This window comes from Euprymna scolopes, chromosome 31, assembly GCF_053919585.1.
Source record: "Euprymna scolopes isolate OS-2025 chromosome 31, ASM5391958v1, whole genome shotgun sequence".
Taxonomy (NCBI): domain Eukaryota; kingdom Metazoa; phylum Mollusca; class Cephalopoda; order Sepiida; family Sepiolidae; genus Euprymna; species Euprymna scolopes.
Genome location: NC_136512.1, coordinates 47,207,478 through 47,227,633, shown reverse-complemented (window position 1 = coordinate 47,227,633; position 20,156 = coordinate 47,207,478). Strand labels below are relative to the sequence as shown.

Here is a 20,156-nt window from a genome sequence, read left to right as displayed (position 1 = left end):
GAGGCCTGGACCACATACAGGAGGCACGTAAAAACCCTGGAGACGTACCACCAAAGATGCCTCCGAAAAATCCTCAGAATTAGTTGGAAGGACCGACGCACCAACACCAGCGTCCTGAGTGAGGCTGACATTCCCACTATCACCGCTACTGTTGCTCAACGCCAGCTCAGATGGACTGGTCATGTTGTCCGAATGCCGGATCTCCGCCTCCCAAAACAGATTTTCTACTCTCAGCTTGTTGAGGGAAAGCGTGCCCAGGGTGGCCAAAAGATGAGGTATAAGGATAACATCAAAGCAAATCTAAAGCGGTTTCACATGGACCTTGAGACATGGGAGGACGTGGCTGGGAACAGGTTGGCATGGAGGAGCGCTGTCCACAAAGGTGCTGCGCTTTATAGTAGTGACCTAAATCAAGCTGCTGAGGATAAACGCAAGCACAGAAAGGACAGATTATTAACCAGACACACCCAACCCCACGCCACCACCACTACCTTTATCTGCCCAAATTGCACAAGACAAATTGGGTCTAGGATTGGTCTCTATGCTCACCTGAGGACCCACAGAAGCCACAACGGAGGACAGTCTTACTCGGACACGAGTGACCGCCAATGATGATGATTTAAATAGGTGGGACAAAAATACTTGATATTTTTCCAAGTGTCAGGTTTTCTGTAAGAGGGACGTCACTTTTTTAAATAACATTTATCTTTGTCTGTTTTGTCATAATTCTTGTAAAGTTTCACAATGGTTATCAAACACCCTCTTAAAAAAAGCTTGCTTAATTCTATGTCGAGTACGAGTGTCAAAACCTCCTAAAACCTTTAGCCTTAACAATAATGTTAAGTACAAGTGGCAGAACTCCCCACTAAACAAACTTCCTTTATGAGCTCATATAAGCGTAAAAAAAAAAAAAAAGCGTAAAAACATTTAAAAGGAAAGTGCACATGATTAATCTCCCATAAAAAAAAATAAAATAAATTGGTCAACTGTCCTAAAACGCTAGGATCGTCTTGAAATGGTGAATTATTTTACATTTATGTCAAACCAACCCCCGCTTTAAATTCTAAAATTGTTTTTGTTTTGTTTCTATCAAGTCTTCAGGATGTTCCTATTTACAATGCCTCCCCACAGGACAGTTAGACACCAGGGTCGTTTTTTAATGTGGAGAAAAGGAACAAAAATAAAAATTGTCCTTAGCCCTATCATTAACCCAAAGTCAGAGTGGCAACCTACCCACCTTCTCATAATTGCACAAAGACCCTCTTAAAACCACGCATAATCGCCTTTTAGAAAATAAACCAACAAAACGCCCACGATTTATCTATCATAGGAAAAAAGGGGGGGTAACTGCCCTAAAATGCTTGAATGATTAAAAATGGGAAATCATTTTATATTAAATTCTAAAATAATTTTTGTTTATCTTTTATTAAAGTTTTTTCAAGTTCACATGCAATTGTCTATAAAGGTAGAATCACATATTTTGGATATGGGGAGGGGTAACAGAATCTACAATAATACCAAAGAAATATTGCAATATATTCATTTTTAACCAATCCTAGATTTTGATTTCAGTTTTGGCACATAAAATGTAAAATAATTCACCATTTCAAGACGATCCTAGCGTTTTAGGACAGTTGACCAATTTATTTATTTTTTTATGGGAGATTAAATTACAATTCAACTTTGAGTTCTTTAACTTCTTTTCTTTTAATGGAGACATGGCATTTTTAAGCAATCGCAGCATAATTATGTGCATTTACTGAAGATTATTTGGAAACCATTCATTTCTGTAGATTTTCAATAGCATATTCAGATTCCTTGCACAAAAATATCCTTATATGGTAAATTTCATTGCTTAGTCTTATGTTTTAACAAAGATATAGCATTTTTACTGAAAAAGTAGTTAAAAAAATGTGATATAACGCATATGGCCAAACGTGCAAGGCATAAAAATAGTCGTAACTTCCTTAGTTTTAATTGGATTTAAAAAATTTCAAAAGATTCTTTCTTAGCTTATCAAGCTCTTTATATATATACCAATATTGAAATATTTTAAGCCATTTAAATTTTTTCATGTGTATAACATGCAATTGGGAAGAACAGATGGACATAAATCTAAGACAATGGCAAAATCATTAGAAAATGACCTCCAGTCCATAGTTGAATGGGCACGCAAATGGATGGTAACATTTAATGCTAGGAAAACTAAGCTGCTCTCCTTTAACAATTACATGACACCTCTCGAACAGCTTATATTGATGAAAAATAACACCCTACCTGAGAATTCTACCTTGAAATTCCTTTTTTTGGAACTATTTTACCATATTTTACTTTGTGGGCAAATACATAGAGGACATTGCAAAGACTGCTGCAGAGATGGTAGGTTCCCTCTATCGAGCTAGAAGACTAGTCACATGTGAGAGTATTCTGTACCTCTACAAGGCCAGCATTCGCTCATGCATGGAGTATTGTTGCCACATCTGGACTGGTGTATCTACCACTAGCCTCTCCATCTTAGATAGGTTCCACAAAAGAGTTGTCAATCTAATCTGTCCCACTTTATCAACTAAGCTCCAGCTCTTGTCTTATTGTCACAATGTTGCATCTTTGTGCCTGTTTTAATGGAATGTGTTCTGATGAATTCGTTGCACTTGTACCCCGTACATATCCCCGACAAACCTGTTTAGCAATAAGATATCACCCCTTCACTGTTGAGGTCCCTAGATGCCAAAAATCTATTCTAATAGTTTCTTCCTTTGAACGGCTAAACTTTGGAATTCCCTTCCTGCTACCTGCTTTCCTGGCCGTACTGATATGCAGAAGTTTAAATCGATATCTTGCAAATCTTTCCTAGACATGGTCCCAAAAAGTAGCCTTTTTTGTCCAAGTGTTAGGAGTTAACGTTAAATAAATAAATAAATAAATAGAGCTGGTAGAGTGTATATGTGAGTATATTCATCAGACAAGTGAATGTTAAACATAAAAAATGATATACATGAAAAGTAATTATAAAATGCATGCTGACTAGGTGTGGGAGGCTGTTATATGGATCTGCAGAATAGATTTCCACATAGCGGGCCCTGTCGGTGGGGCATTAGAATACGCTGACTGCCCCCCCCCCCTGCAGAGGGTAAAAGTCCCTCAATGGGGGTCCTGGATATGACCTTAAACTATATCCAGTGGTGAGGCCCCAGCTTGTGGGCTTTAGGGAGTGTGGAGCCACCCTTTAATTACCATTGCTCCCAGGTCCACTCTGACCCGGAGTGGTAGTACCTGTTAGGGTCCCAACTATGGGTTAAATAGAAACCGACATGAAAACAACAAATATACTCTATTAAAAAAATTTTTCTTCAAAATCTTTGGATTCGGCATTAAATAACCCGAAAAGGGTTGATATGCCGTAAAACAAAAACAACCAACCAACCAATCCACATAGCGATCAAGGAGTCCGGAGTTTAAGATATCGTCGGAGTCGGCATTCTAGGAATTCAAGGAGTTTGAGTCTGACTTCACTATCCGACTCCGCAACCCTGCGTGTCACAATCTCTGGGACAACTGACCACGCTTCCATCGCAGAGTGCCATGCTCCCTCCAGACCTTCAATCCAAGCACTCGTGCGCCATCCTCAAGCCGCTCTCGTTCCTTGCTATCCAATCTAAACCAAAGATGCTGCTTCACTCGTTTCGTGGGTGCCACGCTGTTGTTGATGTATAAATCATCTATATATGCCAATATTGCTTCTTGAACAGTTGCATCTTCGGACAAAACAGCCTCGACAATTGCCTGCATAATGAATGGGGCAACGTTAAGTCCAAATCCCATCCTAGTCAGGAAGTATCTCTCCCCCATCACAACCACGGTTTGAAACGGCCATAAAGAACGGTGCACATGTACCTGGAGGTAGGCCTTTCTCAAGTCCAACACTTCCTCCGCCAGTCCCTCAGCTTTTGTGAACACACACCCGCACATGCCGTGTATGCGTCCACATGGTCATGTAGCTCGCGGTAATCCATAACAGGGCGCACTTTCCCCTTGTTATGCTGAACAATCGCCATTAGTGGGATTAATCCCTTGGGTGGACCAAGCTCTTTCTCCGGGTATGGTATCAGCCATCCATTGCGAATCCAAGTTTGCTATTCACAGTCATAGTCCTTCCGAATATGTTTGGGCACAGTGTATTCAGGTGTCTGATTGATCAGCTGTTGTGGTGGCTGCTCATTCGACCATTTCCAGGTTGCCATCTTTTTATCCACCTGCAAACTGACCTTGGTCGCTCCTTTGCTGATCATACTCTTTCCATCAATAGTCAGTACCTCCTTACCTTACTAGAGATCGGGTGCACCCAGAGTCAATCAATGCATCCCGAATCACTCCGTTGACACGCACGCGCTTCACTGGAAGGTCGGTTCTCATCCTACTCGGGGCGAGAGTGGCGCTCACATCTCGCCTTGTTTTCGTTTTCCGGACATTGTGTCCATCGGTAGCATCGAATGCATGGTGTACGGTACTGCCTCGATCGTTTGAGCTGACAGTGCTTAGCAAGATGGTTGGCTCCAGAGCAATTGAAACACTGCATTGAATTTTCAGAGAGCTTGTGTACAGGCACCTTTTCCGTGTCTGACCTGTCGACAGCGGCTACAACCCGTTCATTATTTACCACGGACCTTGCTCAGCTGAGCATACTTTTTGTTGGGATCTGGTTGATGCCAGCAGATGCACGTAGCAACTCCTGGGTATGGGCAAGCAGTCCAGCCATGAATGCATACTTCAGTATCTGGCTCGGGACTTCTCCGAACAGACTGGAGAGCTTCGTTAACGCAGTGTAGAATTCATCTACCGACTCATCCAAGTGTAAGGATTCATCTTGCAAACTGCTTGTATGCCTCATGAATCAAGCGCAAAGGCCCTGCGCAGTGCATCTTTCACACGTGTTACATTTTTCTTCTCTGCATCTGACAGCTGTTGGTAGACGTCGGAAGCTCCTCCAGCTAGTCGCAAGGGATGACCTGTTTGACTCTGTCAACTCCCGAGAGCTTGTAGATAAGGTCCACTCTCTCACCAGTCTACAATGGATGTTGTGCCGTCATATTCTGGTACTAATTTTAGGTCAAACCTTCCATAATGCCGAGATAGCTTGAATCAGTATGTTCTATTTGCAGTTCTCGTTGTCCCTTTTTTCCTGTCTTCGATTCGCGTAACTAACAGAACAAAATCTCTTTCGCCAAGAATATTAAAAGAAATACGCCTACATATAAACGTCTGACGTCTTTTATCACCACGAGGGTGCCAACTCATGCAAATCAGTACCAATCTGATTTCCCGTCCCATCAAGCAGGCGCAGTGTCATTTGTGAGTTGGACACGACAGCGACCGGTTCGTCATACATTGTCTACAATTGGTGAACCTAACAAAGGTAATCATAAAAGAGCGAATGCTCATATCCGGCAATAATTCCAAGTGAATTGCACGCAAACTCATGCATGTAAAGAGTAATATGTACATTTTAACTTCTACCTCTCCAATTTTTATAGAAAATTGACCGGTAAAATCCACACCGACTTGTTTAAATGGGCAAACAAAGTTCACCCCATGAGCAGGCAATTATGACCCTGCAGGTGCCTTACAAGGCAGAGCATTTATTTTTTAACATACGGTGCAAGTACGCACGAAGGCTTTTATGGCTTGTCTCCCCTGAAGGATCCAAACCCCAGACAGCCTTAACTTACTGAGGGTTAAATTAACCCCCATGTGGCAACAGTTAAGATGAGCTTCCTTAATCACCAGTTTTTTGTTAAATAATGATTTTTTTTCCTAACAAAAGGGGAAGCTTGACTTTGAAGGGCAGAATATCAGAATTCTGTATCTTTCCTCTGGTTCTAATTAACCCATCTTTATTAAGGAATAACCCTAAGGCAGTTACCCTAGGGGGGGCACTTTCCCGGATGGTTGTTTCAAGTAACCTAGTTCATGTAAGAAGGCCTCCATTTGCGTGTTAGCAAATAGCAATAATTTGGCCCTATTAAAATTGTCAGCACTATGGTGACGTAACAAATCATAAAATTTCAACACTTTTTCTAAGACGCTGATTGCCTTAGATAAGCTGGAATACCTTGTAATATCCAATGGGAAGGTATTTTCAGAATGACGTGTCTCCTGAGAGTACAAACATGATACAATTTTTTTATTAATTTCGTTTAGACAAGGTAAGGGTGAGATTGGCCAATCAATGCCATCTTTATTGAGCCATTCCGGGCCATACATCCAGAAATTGAATAACTGGGAAAATTTAGAAGTATTGATACCTTTAGTTAGAAGATCTGCCGGATTTTCTGACAAAGAAACATATTTTAATTTCGGTTGAACGCCAAATTTAATATTAATATCTTCTGAAAATTTTTTTATCTCTGTAATCCTGTTTTCAATGAACATATTTTTCTTGGATCCTTTACTGTTCAGGACCCACGAGAGGGCAACTTGGGAATCAGAAAAAAATTATCAATGTTAAGGGGCCCCAGAGCACCCAAAACTTGAGGGCCTACCTTAAGGGCTAAAAACATAGCCAATAGTTCCAAAGTGGGAAGTGAATTCCCTTTAATTGGGGCCACTCTGGTCTTTGCGAACAACAGAGAACAATTCGCTCCCTGTTTCGCATATAGGGTGAATCCGTACGCGTTTTGACACGTCACAGAAACAAATAAATTTGACAGACTGATTTTCTGACAATACACACCTCAGAAATTCAAACTTCAAGTCATTTAGATCCTTGGCATGGGTTTGCCACAGCTTATTGAGCTCTTCGGGTATCCACTCATCCCACAACAACTTGCTTTTCCAGACTGAGCTGACAATAGTCTTCCCCTGTATTGTGATGGGGAGAAGCATAGATAAAGGGTCCTATACTCCTGATATTTGCGAAAGAATCCCCCGTTTGGTATTGACCTCAGGGTCCACTTAAGTGGGAGAAAGTTTGAACGTGTCTCGAATAGGATCATATAGGTACCCCAATACCTTCTCAAAGGCTGGGAAGGGAGAAAAAATAGTTTCATCCTCCAACATTTTATCTTGTATCTTATAACAGTTAGAATTGTAGGATCGTAAATCGAAGCCTGCCTCTAACAATCTGCTACAAACATTGTTATAAATAGCAAGTAGGGATTCTCCATCACAACTGGTGGTGATTAGATTATCCACATAAAAATTGTTGGAAATAGCATGCGATGCTGCATCTTTTGCATATTTTTCCACATGGAATTTCAAAATGAAGTTCAGAATGAAGGGGCTAGCATAGAACCCAAATATAATTGTTTTGTACCTGTAAGTACATAATTTATCACCTTTTTTTAAGAAAAAAAAAAATGTTTTTATCCTCTTCTGATTTACGGTGAATTTGTAAGAAGGCCTTCCTTATATCACCGAGAAGGACATATTCGTTTTTCCTGAATTCCAGCAATAAATCTAATAATTTAGCAGATAAGTTCACGCCCATGTAGGCAGCGTCATTAATTGATATCCTCTCTCAACGTTTCAAGGAGGAGTTAAATACGGGACGAATTTTTGTCGTCACTCCAGTTTCCTCCTTAATAACGGGTCTATGAGGAACTCAAATATAATCTTCATACTTCCCCGGCAGGACAAAAACTGCTCCACTATTCCACATTCCTCATAATCGTCAAACACTTGCAGGTACTCATTATACAGTCCCTTCCTTTCTAAGGACTCTGCCACTCTGTCCATTACCTTTTAAGGAAGTCACGAAGTTACTTTTTACCAGTGGGATCCTATCATGATGCCACGATAAGTTTACGTAATATTTCACCTCCTCCCATACGATGGAGTTTTTGAACTCTTCTATCTTTTCCTTGTCCACGGCCGATAACTTAACTTCATCAATTCCTAATGAGTTGAGTCTGAGTAACGTCTCTACCCCTCGTTCAACTGCAGATTTGGCTTCAATCTGTCCTCATAAGAGTGTCGGATTTAGCACAGAATTGATCAAATAGCTGTTGCATTGAGGGGGGGATTTCACAACACAAAGGTAAGCGAATCTACCTTATTCGAATCTTCAAAAATTTTTGGCTCTCGCCAAACGGAATTATGAAATTTTCATGTCACCATGCGTTTCTTTTAAGACCGTGAACTAGTATAAGATTATCTAACTTGCTCAGAAGGTCCAAACCAATCATCCCCTTAATGGGAGTTCCGTTTAAATTTTTATAACCAGGACAGAGCCGGAAACCTTCTTGAGACAAGTTATTGACAACTTTATAAAAATTATCCACTTTGAATTTTAAATTTAAATCTTTGGAAAATAACGCCGCAAATTTAAAGGAATTTTGATCACCCAATTTTATAAATATATTGTACTCCTGCAATCTCAAGAAGTCGCTGCCAATCAACGTGTTCACCGCCATATCAACCTTCTTGTGGTTTATGGTTTTATCAGAACACAATTTAAAGAGAATTTCCTGGGCAAAAAACGAACGTTGGTTCCCAATATCAATCAAACAGAAGAAATAGATCGGTCATCCATGTTCTTTCATTGATATTCTAAGGATGGGGAAAATACTGTTCTGTGTTTCAGAATATGTTGTTCGATCCACAAAGGACTTATTTCCTTTAGGACATATGACATCAAAATGGGTTTTCCACCCACAGACTGTGCACGAGTAAGGAAATCCCTTACTTCCACAATGAACTGCATCTGAGTGTTCACCCAGACACCGAGTACATAATTTTAACTGTTTAGTCCTTCGGCATTTCACCTCGAAGGAAGGAAATTTACTACAGTTCTTAATCGAGTGATCTGTAGCTTCACATAGCTTACATAATAAAGTGGCCTTCACCTCACGTGAAGAAGACTTGATATTAGATTTTGTCTTGGGTGAAGAAGGCGCCAATTTTGGTGCGCAAATATCCCGCCGGACATCAAGTGGGGCGGCTAATAAATATTCCATAATTTCAAACACATGGGACATAATATTATTCAGAGAAGGGAATCTTTCACCACTTCTACTCATCAATTCTCTTCTTATAATATTAGGACATTTAGCAAATAATATGTGGGCTACCAATGCCCCTGAGGTCCCATCCTCAGCAAAAAAATCAGTCCTATAGGACTTGTCAAGTTCAGTCAAATCTCTTAACTTTTTCGAGAAACGACTTCAAAATTTTAAAATCCGTTATGAGACGGAGGAGAAATAATTTCCCCCAAAACCCAGTTTTTAATCAAATCCGGGTTTAAATATTTTTCTCTTAACAATTTTAGAGCTACTAGATAATTATCTGATGTTACATCTAGATTAGAAATTATATCAAATGCATAGTTCTAGTTTTAATTTCAGCACTAACAGTCTGTCAGCTTTATTTAAACTATCAGTGCAAAATTCAAATTTGTTCTGAATGAAAATTTATCATCTATGGACATGCCGGAAAACCTTGGGCAGTCCAATTGCATTTTTACAGGCATAACCGTCAAAGCTTACATAACTTGAGGTGCATCTAATTTCAATTTTAATGAAAGCAATTTTTCTTCTATTTCCGAAGAAAAATTTTCCGAAACCTCACAAAGCTGCAATTTCTCCTCTTCTGGAGTCTTAATTAGAATTTGGTCTATCAGGTCATCCAAGTTCCTTAAACAAACTGTAATTGCTGCTTCTCGAGACCTGAAAAAACCTGGTGAAGGGTTGTTAACTTCTAAGCACTTCACTGCATTTTCAATGCAAAGCCGTTTGGCCTCACATTTAGACATTAGTTCCTTTAGGGCCATATTTCATGCCTCGAGAACAAACCCTAACCTTTCCCCTAAAGATTTTTTTTTTTTTTAATAATAAATTTCAATTCACATTATCATTTGAAAACTGACAACAGAATCACAACTAATTAATACATTAAACATGGCATCACAAATGCAATCAACATTAGCAATCTCAATTTAAACACGCTAACGAAATGGCCGGCAGCGATTAATCTCAATTAAAATTAATCAATTATTTAAAATCAAATTAATATCCAATGCATACAATAAACACATTCAAAGTGTGGCTTTTACAATTAACATTTAAATTGCGGAAAAAAATCATTAACGGTTTCTTACTTCCTTTTTGTTTTTTCACGTTTACAGAATTTGAACCGAATTTTTTAATTTTTTTATTTATTTTTTTTTTTCAATTTAGTTACGTACAAATGATCCACGTGGGATCTTAATTTGAAAAATGTAACTATAATACGCTAGTAACTTATGACCCCAATTTCAAGGTTGAATCAAATTATTATCTAATGCAATTTTAAACGGAAGAATTCCAAATTTTTTTTTTTCTTTTTTTTTTTAAAAGTGCAAGCATAGCGTCAATCAAAACTTAATGTCTTATTAGTTTTTAGTGACATTAGTTACATTAACGAAATAATTACATTTCTGATTTAAGGAAACAAAAAAAAAAAATTTATCTTTTAACCTGCTCAAATTATAAAAAAAAAATTCTGCTGGTCTTAAATCAAGAATTTACACAAATTATAACTAATCATTACGTTAGCAAAAAAATGAGATGTTATTACGCTTTGCAAAAAAAAACTGAGAATATATTTAAATTAGCCATTTTGCAAAAAATGAGAATCTAAACGTTTGCACAAAGAGAATCATTTTTGACATTTTGCATCAAAAAGAGAATCTTAACGTTTTGCAATAAAATGAGAATGTGAGAAATTTCTTTCCTACACACTCAATTTCCTCCCTGCAGTAGCAAATGAATTCCACAAACAAAAGCCATACCTTTAAACTCAAAATTTACTCACAAGTAACAGCAATGAAAGTTCTTTGGTTCTGGTAAGTCCTTTTGCAAAACAGTGGCCCGATTTGCTACCATATGCATGGAGCCTTTAGTTTGAATTCCTATTGTCGGAGTGTTAGTTGTTCCTTTGGAAGGATCCATGAAGATCATGGAGAACACGGCGGGAATGATGGCACCAATAATCAGGCATGATGTGAGCCCCTTGGGACTCTAGATGAAATAAGATAAGATCCAATAATCGGATAATAACATGACGAAGAGTTTCTTGAATGTCATCCTGAATCTGAATAGGTTCAGCAAAATAAGTTGTCTCTGCTTGTAGAGATATGTCCTTCGTTCACCGACTGGTGTCCATGAAGGAATTGTTTTGGCTCTCTAGTGAGGGAACCGCTGGTTTAAGTCTGTACAGTTCTGTGTTCTTTCTCAAACTGAAAAATAAACACATGAATACAAAAAAGGCGTCAAGTCAAATCACCTGACATTCAAATTTAAACCAATCACAGACCGCCTACCAAATCGTGTAGGCGGCCTAAAAGATGGCAGTTAAATCTGGAATTTCTCACACTACATTAAAAACCGACCTTGTATCTAACTCTGCCCACATGAGGCAAGTAAATAGGAAGTAATATGACGGCTGAAAAACGTTTTTCGACCACCATAAAAGCATTACAATAAACCCTGAAAAATTTCCGCCATATGCCCTTGTTGTTCTAAGTTAACAACTAACCACTACTTGTGTTTCAAACTTTAAAAAAAAACAGCGCTTTAAAATAGTAGAAGGCACTAAAGCTTTTTTCGTTTTGGAAGGGGGGTTCAGGCGCCCCTATTATCCCAAAGAACCAGCTATGTAAAACACTTTTTTTTTATATATATGCATCACCACTTATCAAGGCCCAGGGGCCACTCAAGGATAAGGGTTAAAGAGTGTACAGTAGTCAATTGGACAATATAGTAATTGTCAGTAATGGAAATTCAGTAAATTTTTTAACTTAAAGGGAACGGCTTATCACTTTGCAATATTTTTCAATAATTATTTTTTAAAAATTCTTTACAATCAATTTTTATTTAAAATTAAATTTTCTAAAATATTTTGTTTATATATGTTTACATTTTGTTTTTAAGTAAAATTAAGAAATTAATTTTAAAAATATTGTTTATATCCATCTTCATTCAAAAGGGTTACTTTTCGGTAGCTTCACCGTTTGTTAACCTAAATTTTCTGAATGTCAGAACGAGGCTCGTCTGCTGGACCTACTTATCTCAGCTTCACCCAAAACACTATTAAAAACCCACTGAATATATGTCAGCCTATGTCACGGTAACATATATTGAACGAGTTTCTAATGGTATTTTGTATATTTTTTAATTTAAACTCTTTTTCCAAATTTACTGTGCTTAGCAGTGTCGGGAACGAACATTAAAAATGCGTGATAAAAAATTGAATAATTCAACCTCCTATCTTTCCAAGCTTATAACTACTTGAAAAATGTAATTCAACCCCTATTTTTTTTTTTTTTTAATTAAAGGAGCAAAGACCAAATTTAAAGATATAACAGGTTTAATAGCAAATTATGCAATATTTGTTTTTAAAATCGGTTTTCTTTAAAGAAAATCAACAAATTTTAACTTGCTTCGATAAAATATATGTATATATAAATTCCAAAAAATCACTTGCCTATAAAAAATACTATTCAATGGGTACTTCCATTCTTCATTGTTAAGAATTTATCTATATTTATATTTCAAATTCCATGTATTTTTTAAATAAAATAATTTTTTTAACAACTATTTGAAAAGGCCGCCATTACGTAAGCATTTTTACAGTGTTAGCGAAACACTGAAGCGGTGTTTGTTCTTGTTTTAAACTACGGATGGACAGAATGACGTAAAAACCACACGTTCACATTAGCCATCTAGCCTTGTGCGTGAAGAGATATGTGTCACTATAGCTGAATTAAAGTCACATTTTATAAGTTTTTGGCTTTAAAAAAAATAAAACAGTCGAGGAATTTTGTTCCTTTTCTCAAAGAAATACATGAATTTTTGATTTAATGCATTTTAATTCTTTATCAAGTGAAATTTTAAAAAAATTATCTAAGAAAAGAAACATTGAATGAAATAGAAGAAATTGTCGTCAGCGTCCAATATTTACTTGACAATCTAAGCATAACAAGCTTCCACTTAAAAAAAAATAAAAAATAAAAAAATCAATTGTGGTTTTTAAAAAAAAAAAGGTTTTACACTTTTGGAGGTAAATTTCTAAAACACTTTTTTCTTTTTTTTTTTTAAATTAAAAGATCAATAAATAAAATAATATTCTATCTTCAATTTGTGATATATAAAACTTTGAGTAAATTAATTATTTAAATTTCAATAGATATTTCAAAATGGGGGGGGGGGTGAATTTAAAAAAAACGTTTGTCTAAAATATTATATTTGGTTTATTGGAAAGAGCATAAAATTTCACATTGACCCTGAAAATATAGTAATAATTGAATCAATAGAAAAAGTTTGATAGATTTTTAAAGTTTAAAAATTGATAATCTTTAACTCGTAAAATTCAATTGATTTCATTATGTAAAAAAGAATGGCTACTGTGTTAGCTGAGGTATCTCTGATAGGTACTGCTACTGGCCACCTTGAAAAACGGTCAACCACTGTCAGAAGGTACTGGTAGTTTTAACACATCGGGAGAGGTCCGACTATGTCGATATGGATATGGTTGAAACGTGCGTTGGGGTTGCTGAATGTGCTTGGTGGGGATTTTGTGTGTCTGTGTACCTTGCATTTCTGGCACTCAAATGTCAGTATTCATGTTGGGCCACACAAAACGATCAGCAATTAGTTTTGCTGAGATGTGATAATCCGTGAAGATGGTCGAAAATTTATCTTCTGACTGTTGGACACAAGTGCATGCATATTTTTGACGCTTGCGCATACAGAAATAGTCACCACTGATAACATATAGAATTACATGGTTTAATATTTGGAAAACTACTTGTTCTTCATCTAATTTTAAATTTTCGCAAATACTACACTGTGACAAGGCAGTTTGGTACACAAGTGCACATTTAACAGCCTTTGTTTATGTTCACGCGTAGCATAAACGAAGGCTAGGCTGTGAAATGGAAACTGTTTGCAGATTTGTTTTTAGCACACCGAAATCTACAAAAAAAAAAAAAAAAAAAAATTGTTCTATACAAACACGAGATGGGTCTTTAAAGTAAAATGATACCTAAATTTGAAAAAAAAATATTTTTATGACATTTATCATCGGGGATCAGTTTTCAATTATAACATTCTACTAAATTGAACACATACTTTGTGCCCATCACTGAGAAAAATATTGTGACTCTCTCACCTGATCGGTGATTATTGCCGTTTTAAAAAAATTTGTGGTACTCAACTTAACTCAACGTCCAATCGGCGTTGCTCGGAACCCGACGTTAACCTCGGAGCTTCACCGATTATAAAAGCGTAACAAACGCTGCTAAAAAAAAAAAAAAAAAAGAAATGAAGTTGGCGGCGGCGCCCACTCATGTCCGAGTATCAGGTTTATCATCTGCCCCCTCTCTTCTAGCATGCTTGTACTTTACATGGCTTGCAAGGTTAGTGGTAGAAGAGTCGCGGGCAGTTTTTGCAAAGGAGTGTAGTAGCAGGGGATTGGCCTGTTCCCATGAGGAAGGGTCAATGTTGATCATTGCCAGGGTGCGCTTTAACTGGTCCTTATTGCAGGGTTGCCAGATTGTCTTAGGCCAAATTTGCGAAATTTGGCCTTTTTAAAAGCTGTTTGACCTTCAAAATTTCTGTTTGGCCTTTTTTCAAATTTGGCCTTTTTCTGATCATTTCATATAAATATTTAATAAATTATTAAATTAAATAAAATAAAATATATTAATAAATAAATAAATTATTAAATTTTATTAAATAAAAATTATTAAAGAAAGTCAAAAAGTATTTTGGATGGCCAAACTTATAGATTTTTTTTTTTTTTTTTTTTTTTTTTTTTCTCCTCTTGATTCATGGATTTGCATTTGAAAAACAACTCCAGAATCAACATCTAACATTTGCCATATCAGGAAAAAAATCTTTTTTAAAGACTTAAAGTGCCTGCATTGAGGGAATCTCACACCTAAATCTATAAATTTATTTTCACACTTACTTACTAAACATTTATATGGAACCTCTCAGGGAGTTCACAGTTGAGCATAAAACTGTTCTGGGGACATTTCTTTTAGTACTGGCGCCTTGGCCATGTTCAGTCAGGTCATTGAGTTTCAGTTTTTCCTTTTCTTTTTATCATTTCAATAAATATACAGTTAATAGTAAATGAGATATATATATATATATATTACACACACACCACTCAAGTCTAGCCTTTGAATTAGACAAATATTAATTTTTTTTTCTTGGTTATCCTTTCAAACTGCCCAAGTGGAAATAATAAAGCCTGGGAAAAGTCATATCCATGGCTCAAAAGTGCTGTGTTGTGCAAAGTGACAGTTTTACCTAAGCAAAGCAATATTTCAGCACACAAAAAACAAAAAGCATTAAGATAAAACACCAAACAGGAATATTTCTCAAGTTCTCTTGATAATTTGATATGTACAAAATCAAAGGACCAAGAAAAGGAAGCAAAAATAAAACTTAGTTTAATTATAACTTGTCATTCTTCAATTGTTCAAATGACCATACTGGTGGGATTATGAAAAAATATGGTGAAAAAAGTGTTCTAGAGAATATAAACGTGCATAGAACTAAGTGAACTGCAATAATTAAAGATGTGATTTTGGCTGCACTAAAAGAACTAAATGATTTGAAAGAAAAAAAGTTTTACTTGTGGATGAATCCACTCATGTAGCTACTCAGAAACATTTATGTATTTTTGTTAGATTTTACTGTAATAATAACAAAAAAATCCAAACAGCTTTTCTGTCTATTGTACCAGTAATCGAAACTACTGCACATATTTTGTTTGACAAAATAGTTGACGAAATAACTGATTTTGGCCAAACTCTTAAAGTCTGTATAGGATTTGCTAGTGATGGTGCAGCTTCCATGGTTGGCTGTAAAAATTCAGTGTGGTCACGAATTAAGTCTGAATCACCAGGTTGTATTCAGATGAAATGCATTTTTCATTCTTTGAGTCTTTACATCGAACATGCATTCTCAGAGTTGCCTACTTATGTTGGTTTTCTTTTAATTGAAGTGCCATTATGATTCGGTTATAGTGCCCTTAGATGAGAAGAATTCAAAAATTTATTTCAAATAATGAACCCTGTACATGAAGAAATCTTTCTAGGGAGAAATATTCCTTTTCCATTTCCAAATTTATCTAAAACAATGATGAAAAATTTTTATATTTTGATGAACTGGAAGGAATTACTTGGTTACTTTACTACTTGCAAAATTAAGTATTAGTGCAAAATGCAACAGTCATCTGCTAAAAGAAATGCTGTCAGATAGGATTCATTATTTTTAGTTTTTGTTTGCAACTTTTGTTGTTCAGGAATTTGAAATGATAAATTACATATTTCAACACGAAAACAGTGATTCACACGAACTGTCAAAACAATTGATAATGCATCACCAGAGTTTGTACAAAAGGCTTTTCAACAAAGATGAAACACGTAAAACATTAGAAAATGTTGACTTTGGTATCAGTTTCAGTCAGGAAATCTATAGGTTCACATTAACTGCTGGCACACAAGTGGACAAAAACTACAAAATAAAAGTGAAATTGAGGTGTCAAGCTATGTTGCAAAAAGCCTTACATCAAGTAGAAAAAAGACTCAAGAACATTCATTTCTAAATCCTGATAAAGTTCTTAATCAAAGATTAAGACCAAAGATTTGCTATTTCCACATATCATGGAAAATAACTGTATAATTGAGGCACAATACAGAAAAGTTTGTTTGGTAGAATCATGTGAAGAACCATATTTTGCAGAAAATAGCATTCCTCCAGATTCTCTCAAATTCTGGCAAGGTGTAGCTAAACATGATAATTTTAAGGAACTTGCAGCATATGCTTTCACATCCCTAATAATTCTCGCAAGTAATGCAACTGTTGAATGTTTTCCATAGTTACTGTTATCAGCCTTGTAATAGAATTCAAAGTAAATTACTGGATGCTATTGTAAAAGTTTGTTCTTACCTTTTATATAACCGTATTCGTTGCAAGGACTTTATATGCACAAATAAAATGATAAAGCTACACAACAGTGATAATCTTTATAGTAAAGAAAAAAGCAGAACCACAAATAATTACAAAACCATTATTTAGAAGACGTTCTCCACTGTTTGCCATGAACTTTCAACTTACCTTTCATTTCTTCGCCATGTTATAGACATTTTCAGGAAGAATTGTTTCTTTTTGCTACCATTGACCAATATATGTGCCTTTCATACAATGTCATTTTACTTCATTAGAAAATGTTCCATTAATTATTGCACATGCATTCAATTCTACAGACTTGCAGTTCTGCATCTTTGTAAGCCTCCCGCCTTAGATCAGTAGTTAACCCTAACCCTGTTGAAATTGCAACGGCTGATTGTCTTCTCCGGGAGCACTTAACAGGAGTCTCAGCGTTGCAGGTTTCGTGTCGATTTCCACTGAAAATTAATTAGCTTCTCATGCAAGCTGAAAAGAAAAAAATAACTTGGGAGTCTCGTCTACTAAAAAAAAGTTAATTTGCGAAAATTACAGGTGTTTACATTTGATCAGTTCAATTACGCCAGAAAACAGTCAGAATCTTATTCTTTGTTCTCCACGATAGTGGCCGTGATGAAGAGAGGGGGTTGGCGTTTCTTGGGAGCGTGTGTTTCTCTCGAGAAACGGCTTCAATCTGGTAATTTTGGCTCGGGCATTTGCTTATATTGGAAGGTGATGGGTTAGGGTAAGCTGTTTCTCAGACCAATCAGAGCTCAACACATCCCTTGGGGAACTCCCGAATCCTTTGTGTGTGTGTGTGTGTGTGTGTGTGTGTGTGTGTGTGTGTGTGTGTGTGCACCTCTGCCAGGCTTGCGAATCTGGGATCAGAACTTGAATCTGTTTACACGCTCAAAAGGTTAGCACTTCGACCCCTCGCACTCAGAAAGCCAGTAATTCTGAGCAGGGGCTCGTCAGGCCAAACAAATGTATGACTTCATTCTACATCTGACATCTCTTGTCACTTTCCCCAAACAATAAAATATGTCTGTTTTACAAAAACAAAATAAATCCATCCCTTTTGATAGATTACTTGCCGTTGTCCCTAACCCTAACTCGCCACTGTCTGGGATCCAATTAATGCTTAATAGACAATCTCATCATAATTACACAGCCTTACTCAGTGTTTTAGGGGGTCTTAATCTCCCCACTAAGGAGCAATATCGCTCCCCTAGGTGGTCATGCCATACGTTCATATAACCAGTTATATTTCTGTTACGTTTCTAGCAGATTTACCTCTGTTCTGACATTCTGTTCTCGTGCGCTATCACAAACGTTCATGTGCATAGCTGCGTTTCAATTCGATATTTGTTTTTATCTTGTTTTGATGTTTTTTATATCTTCTAAAAGATAAACTGTATGAGTTAAACCTTATTCATGTAAAAGCCCAACTCACTTCTTGGTTCTCTCATAATTTTTGTGTTTGTCGATCTATCTGATCTGTGGTAGTAATTAATGTAAAGTATTTTGAACACATTTTTCAGCTATATTGAAAATGTTAACTCTTTTAAATGTTTGAGTGTTTCCTCTATTTGTTTTATTTTCTTAGCAGTGAAGGTACAAAGTCCTTTATGAAATTGAAACCGTAGTCTGTTTGATATAATTTTGGGGGGAATTAAAAAATATATTTAGAAAATAAGTTCACACTATGAAATAAGTCTATAATTTTTTAAATCATACTGGAGAACGTTAACATGTGAGAATGTTAGATTTAAATAAGGTAAGTTAATAATCTTGTAAAAACACAATTTATCTTTCACAGAAGAATTTCTGATTATATGCTCTTAAAACACTATCCTATTAGAAATGGGAGACTGATCTCTCACTCTAAATTTTAAAATAATTGTTTTACCCAAGTTTTTCAAGATATTCAAACGTAATGATCAAAAAAAAAAGTAGATCTAATTGTTATTTTTGGGGAGGGGTTAGAGTTCTCATCTACAAATTTACCAACTTTTCCTTAAATTATTTAATATTAAAATAGTATCAAATATTCTTTAATGTTTTCTTGCATAATGTGTGGGAACATGCCAACCGGATGCTAACGTCTCCAGCATAAGAGACAAAATAAAAAATCGTCGTTTGCACATGGCTCCACGCATCGCTTCCGTTTGGAAAAAGAAAAATAAGATAACCATAAAAGAATTATCAACCAATGGCAGAGCTCCGCGCCGAAAATAAAGGCCTAAAATATCACAGCCGCTGGGAGCCGGTTTACGACTATAAAATGAGAGGACCAGAAAGAAAAGGAAGAGATTCGCCCAGCTGCGTCAGTGAACACACGGACATTCTTCCACCCGACCTAAAGAAATGAAGAAGAAAAGGAAAAGAAAGAAGAGATTCGCCCAGCTGCGTTAGTGAACGCACGGGGAGATTCTTCCACCCGACCTAAAGAGATGAAGAAGAAGAAATAAGGCACCAGTGAACTGAAGCCAACTCCGCTCTCACGTTATGGGCCAAGACGCCTTCAATTCTAACAATGCCTAATTCACACAAACCAAGAAAAAGAAGGAGAAAAACACAGGAGGCGAAGACGCCGCGCTGCTAGTTGTTGATGAAAGTAGTCGCCGCTTTCAAGTTAAAAGCCCTGGACACATATCACCGAAGTAGCACGACCGGCCACCCACTTACCACCCCCGTCGTCCGAAAAGATAAGTACGCTTACGAGCATTCACTCTTTGTTTAATTATACAAACCTACAAAAGTTCATTCCTTATCAATGCATACACACGCTGGACTACCATTCTCAATTTTCCTACAACATTTATTTCTCTTACCACGCGCGAACAAACAATAGTGACCCGAACTTGAGATGAAAACACATTTCCTTTTCTTGCTACAACACCAGTCCTGCGACGAACATTGGTTACATACGCGCGGACATGTTATAACTAAAATGTTTATTTCTTTCAACAGCAAATAAACGACGTTTATCTTATCCCTTAATTGAGTCTTTGTTTCCTTCAATTCCCATTCGTTTCATTATTCTTTTGTAACGGGATTGGGGTATTTATATATCCTAGTCCCCTACAAATGTTAAAAATATCTAAACTTTAAAATGTATTGTAATGAGATTATTTGCCTAAAAATTAAAAATATAACCGTTCCCTATTAAATTAAAACCGTAAAATGTGCTTGGAGGCAGGGAGCAAATCATATTTT

At 36.5% G+C, this 20,156-nt stretch overlaps 1 protein-coding gene across 1 annotated transcript in view; it reads left to right on the top strand.

Annotated features, from left to right (window-relative positions):
- LOC145255734 (MAD2L1-binding protein-like) overlaps positions 1–20,156 on the top strand; it is an 83,298-nt gene that overhangs the window by 24,832 nt on the left and 38,310 nt on the right. The window lies entirely within an intron of this gene.